Raw genomic sequence first — 5,428 nt, forward strand, 5'->3', positions numbered from 1 at the left:
CCCGCCGTTATCTCTTGCCGCTGCCGCGACCCATCTCCCCCCGCCCCGCCGCCGCTAACTGCCCCCCGAAGCCGCTAGCAGCTGGGCACCCCCCGCCAAAGCCGCCGCGGCTTCCCCTTCCCACATTGTCCCCTGGAGGGGGGATCGCGACGCGGGCTGCCGCTTCCCTCCCGGGCTGCCCGGCTGCTCTCTAACCCCTGCGACCGAGGCGGCGCTGTTAGGGCGGCCGTGCCGGTGCCCCTTGCCGCAGCTAGCCTCTCGCCGCTGCCCCTCCCGTCCGTCGTCCCCCGTCCCCAAAAACTTGCTGCTCTCCACGCTGGAGCCTGCACGGGGGAGGTTGCGCTCCGCTCCTCCGGCCCTAAAGCCGCCCTCGCCCGCCCCCCGGCTTGCCGCTTGGCTGGGCTGCCCGCCCGCCCGCTAATCCCCCCAACGCCCCCACCCCAAAAACACCCCAGCCCTACCGCATGCCGCTCCCCCTCTCCCCGCTCTCGCTGACCGCTGCCACCCCCCCCCCACCCCTCCCCCCCGAAACAAACCCCCCAGCCCTACCGCATGCCGCTCCCCCTCTCTCCCTAGCCTGCCCCCCCCGCCGTCGCTTGCTGCTGCCGCCGCCGCCGCCGCCGCCGCCGCCGCCGCCGCCGCCGCCGCCGCCGCCGGGACCCGCCTCGGTCTGGTGGCGCGCGCTCGGAGATCCCCGGCTACCCGTCCGTCCGTCCCTCCCTCCCTCCCGCCCCGCCCCGGGGGAGGGCCCGGGGCAGCGCGGGCAGGCGGGGAGCAAAAAAAGGCGCGGGCGCCAAAAAACGTCGGGGTCCCGGGGTGGCGGAGGGGGGCGGCGGCGGGGGCGGCGGCGGGTACACGGCGCCGGGTCCAGGGCGCCGGGTCCAGCCCGTCCCGGGGCGGGGACAGGTGGTGTCGTCCGTCCCCGCCCCCGTAACCTGCTCTGAAGCATCCGCTTCCCGCCGCGGTTCGCCCTCCACGCCCCCGCCGCACACGCAGCTGCCGCTTCCCGCCGCCTCTGCCCCCCGCCCCGGGATCAACCACCCGCCGGGTCCAGCCGGTCCCGGTCCCGGGAACCTGCTCCCGGGGCCAGCCGGAGCCACGCCCCCTCCTCTGACGCTTCCAGCTGCCGCCTCCCCTCCCACCCCCCAAACTCACACTGGCCCTCGCCGGCCCGCCCACCCGCCTACCTGCTTGCCCGCCGCCGCTGGGTGGCGTGCCGGACACTCTCGCACACAGGTACACAGACAGGGACACAGGGACACAGGCACTCAGGCACACAGGGACACAGGGACACAGGGACACAAGGACACAGGGACACAGGCACTCAGGCACTCAGGCACTCAGGGACACAGGGACACAGGGACACAGGCACTCAGGCACTCAGGGACACAGGGACACAGGGACACAGGGACACAGGCACTCAGGCACACAGGGACACAGGTGGCGGGCCGGAGGCCTCTCTCCACTGTGTGGCAGGGGTCCAAGAGCCACCCCAGCCCAACCCAGAGGGTCTTTTGCACCTCTCTAGAGGCCACCCAGAGACCCCAGGCCGCAGCAGAAGCCTCCCCCGCATGCTCTGCAGGCTTCCGACCCACCCCAGGCCGCAGCAGAAGCCTCCCCCGCATGCTCTGCAGGCTTCCGACCCACCCCAGGCCGCAGCAGAAGCCTCCCCCGCAAGCTCTGCAGGCTTCCGACCCACCCCAGGCCGCAGCAGAAGCCTCTCCCGCACGCTCTGCAGGCTTCTCAGCCACCCCAGGCCGCAGCAGAAGCCTCTCCCGCACGCTCTGCAGGCTTCTCAGCCACCCCAGGCCGCACCAGAAGCCTCCCCCGCACGCTCTGCAGGCTTCTCAGCCACCCCAGGCCGCACCAGAAGCCTCCCCCGCACGCTCTGCAGGCTTCCCACCCACCCCAGGCCGCAGCAGAAGCCTCTCCCGCACGCCCTGCAGGCTTCTCAGCCACCCCAGGCCGCAGCAGAAGCCTCTCCCGCACGCTCTGCAGGCTTCTCAGCCACCCCAGGCCGCAGCAGAAGCCTCTCCCGCACGCTCTGCAGGCTTCTCAGCCACCCCAGGCTGCAGCAGAAGCCTCTCCCGCACGCTCTGCAGGCTTCTCAGCCACCCCAGGCCGCAGCAGAAGCCTCTCCCGCACGCTCTGCAGGCTTCTCAGCCACCCCAGGCCGCAGCAGAAGCCTCTCCCGCACGCTCTGCAGGCTTCTCAGCCACCCCAGGCCGCAGCAGAAGCCTCTCCCGCACGCTCTGCAGGCTTCTCAGCCACCCCAGGCCCCAACAGAAGCCTCTCCCGCACGCTCTGCAGGCTTCCGACCCACCCCAGGCCGCAGCAGAAGCCTCTCCCGCACGCTCTGCAGGCTTCTCAGCCACCCCAGGCCCCAACAGAAGCCTCTCCCGCACGCTCTGCAGGCTTCCGACCCACCCCAGGCCGCAGCAGAAGCCTCTCCCGCACGCTCTGCAGGCTTCCGACCCACCCCAGGCCGCACCAGAAGCCTCCCCCGCACGCTCTGCAGGCTTCCGTCCCACCCCAGGCCGCACCAGAAGCCTCCCCCGCACGCTCTGCAGGCTTCTCAGCCACCCCAGGCCGCACCAGAAGCCTCCCCCGCACGCTCTGCAGGCTTCTCAGCCACCCCAGGCCGCAGCAGAAGCCTCCCCCGCACGCTCTGCAGGCTTCTCAGCCACCCCAGGCCGCACCAGAAGCCTCCCCCGCACGCTCTGCAGGCTTCTCAGCCACCCCAGGCCCCAACAGAAGCCTCTCCCGCACGCTCTGCAGGCTTCCGACCCACCCCAGGCCGCACCAGAAGCCTCCCCCGCATGCTCTGTAGGCTTCTGACCCACCCCAGGCCCCAACAGAAGCCTCCCCCGCACGCTCTGCAGGCTTCTCAGCCACCCCAGGCCGCAGCAGAAGCCTCTCCCGCACGCTCTGCAGGCTTCTCAGCCACCCCAGGCCGCACCAGAAGCCTCTCCCGCACGCTCTGCAGGCTTCTCAGCCACCCCAGGCCGCACCAGAAGCCTCTCCCGCACGCTCTGCAGGCTTCCGACCCACCCCAGGCCGCACCAGAAGCCTCCCCCGCACGCTCTGCAGGCTTCTCCGCCACCACAGGCCGCACCAGAGGATCTTTTGCACCTCTCTGGACGCCACCCAGAGACTCCAGGCCGCACCAGAGGCCCCCCCCCCAACCATGCCAGCCTAGGCCCCGCTGGCAGCCTCCCTTGTCTGCTTTGGAAGGCCTCCCATCCACTCCAGACCTGCCTGGAGGCCTCCCTCGACTGCTCCCGGGGCCCTCGAAGCCACCCTAGGCCTTTCTGGAGGACCTGCTCGACCGCTCGGGCGGCTTCTGACGCACCCTCGGCCATCCGGCGCCCAGCAGCTCCCAGGGCCAGGCACCGGCCTCCCCCTCCGGCCGCCCCTGGGGCCGGGGGTGGCTCGGACTCGGCGCCCCCAACGTGTCGTCCCGTCCCCCCCCGCCCCGCACCGCCGAACATTCGCTGCAGCCGAGGGCTTGCCGCTCGACGCCTACCCCACCCGCCCAGCCCCCCGCTGCGGCCCGGCGCTGCCCCGGCCGCTGCGCCCCGCCTCTCATCGCTCCCCCCACCCGGCAACCGGCCGCCGGGCACGGCAAGTCCCAGGGCAGGGAACAGGTGCTGCCGGGACCCCGTGCTGGCTGCCGGCTTCCCGGGGCTGCCCCGGGCACGGACAGGTCGCCCCCCCCGCCCCGGCGAATGTTCACCGAACCGGCTGCCGGCTGCCTTCGAGCACCCCCCGCCCCCCGCCACTATCGTCCCCCCCGCCCCCCCTCCGCCTCCGCTGCCGCTTCTCCCCGCACCGCCTCCACTGCCTCCCCCCGCCGCCGGCGAACGAGTCGCCGGATCCGTAGGGTGCCGGGAGCCCGAACGGCGAGCGGCTCCGGCTGCTGCCGGGACCGCGGGGATTCGAGCCGGTCCGGCCGCGGCCGGGACCCCGTGCCGGAAGCCGGCATCCCGGGACGGCCCCGGGACGGCCCCGGTCGCCGGCCGGGTGACGTTCAGCGAAGCGGCTGCCGCCAGTCTTTGGGCCTCCCCCGTGCCGGGGCCGCGGGGATTCGAGCCGGTCCGGCCGCGGCCGGGATCCCGGGCCGGACGATGGCTTCCCGGGCCGGTCCCGGTCGCCTCCCGGGTGACGTTCACCGAAGGGGCTGCCGGCTGTCTTCGAGCCCCCCCCCCCCCTCCGCCTCCGCTGCCGCTTCTCCCCGCAACCCCTCCACTGCCTCCCCCCGCCGCCGGCGAACGAGTCGCCGGATCTGTAGGGTGCCGGGAGCCCGAACGGCGAGCGGCTCCGGCTGCTGCCGGGACCGCGGGGATTCGAGCCGCTCCGGCCGCGGCCGGGACCCCGTGCCGGAAGCCGGCATCCCCGGACGGCCCCGGGACGGCCCTGGTCGCCGGCCGGGTGACGTTCACCGAAGCGGCTGCCGGCTGTCTTCGAGCCCCCCCCCCTCCGCCTCCGCTGCCGCTTCTGCCCGCACCCCCTCCACTGCCTCCCCCCGCCGCCGGCGAACGAGTCGGCGGATCCGTAGGGTGCCGGGAGCCCGAACGGCGAGCGGCTCCGGCTGCTGCCGGGACCGCGGGGATTCGAGCCGGTCCGGCCGCGGCCGGGACCCCGTGCCGGAAGCCGGCATCCCGGGACGGCCCCGGGACGGCCCCGGTCGCCGGCCGGGTGACGTTCAGCGAAGCGGCTGCCGCCAGTCTTTGGGCCTCCCCCGTGCCGGGGCCGCGGGGCTTCGAGCCGGTCCGGCCGCGGCCGGGATCCGGGGCCGGACGATGGCTTCCCGGGCCGGTCCCGGTCGCCTCCCGGGTGACGTTCACCGAAGCGGCTGCCGGCTGTCTTCGAGCCCCCCCCCCCCCTCCGCCTCCGCGGCCGCTTCTGCCCGCACCCCCTCCACTGCCTCCCCCCGCCGCCGGCGAACGAGTCGCCGGATCTGTAGGGTGCCGGGAGCCCGAACGGCGAGCGGCTCCGGCTGCTGCCGGGACCGCGGGGATTCGAGCCGCTCCGGCCGCGGCCGGGACCCCGTGCCGGAAGCCGGCATCCCCGGACAGCCCCGGGACGGCCCCGGTCGCCGGCCGGGTGACGTTCACCGAAGCGGCTGCCGGCTGTCTTCGAGCCCCCCCCCCTCCGCCTCCGCTGCCGCTTCTGCCCGCACCCCCTCCACTGCCTCCCCCCGCCGCCGGCGAACGAGTCGCCGGATCCGTAGGGTGCCGGGAGCCCGAACGGCGAGCGGCTCCGGCTGCTGCCGGGACCGCGGGGATTCGAGCCGGTCCGGCCGCGGCCGGGACCCCGTGCCGGAAGCCGGCATCCCGGGACGGCCCCGGGACGGCCCCGGTCGCCGGCCGGGTGACGTTCAGCGAAGCGGCTGCCGCCAGTCTTTGGGCCTCCCCCGTGCCGGGGC

This window comes from Melanerpes formicivorus, unplaced genomic scaffold (assembly GCF_026170545.1).
Source record: "Melanerpes formicivorus ecotype bairdi unplaced genomic scaffold, bMelFor1.0.p_v2 SCAF_344, whole genome shotgun sequence".
In the NCBI taxonomy this organism is placed as follows: domain Eukaryota; kingdom Metazoa; phylum Chordata; class Aves; order Piciformes; family Picidae; genus Melanerpes; species Melanerpes formicivorus.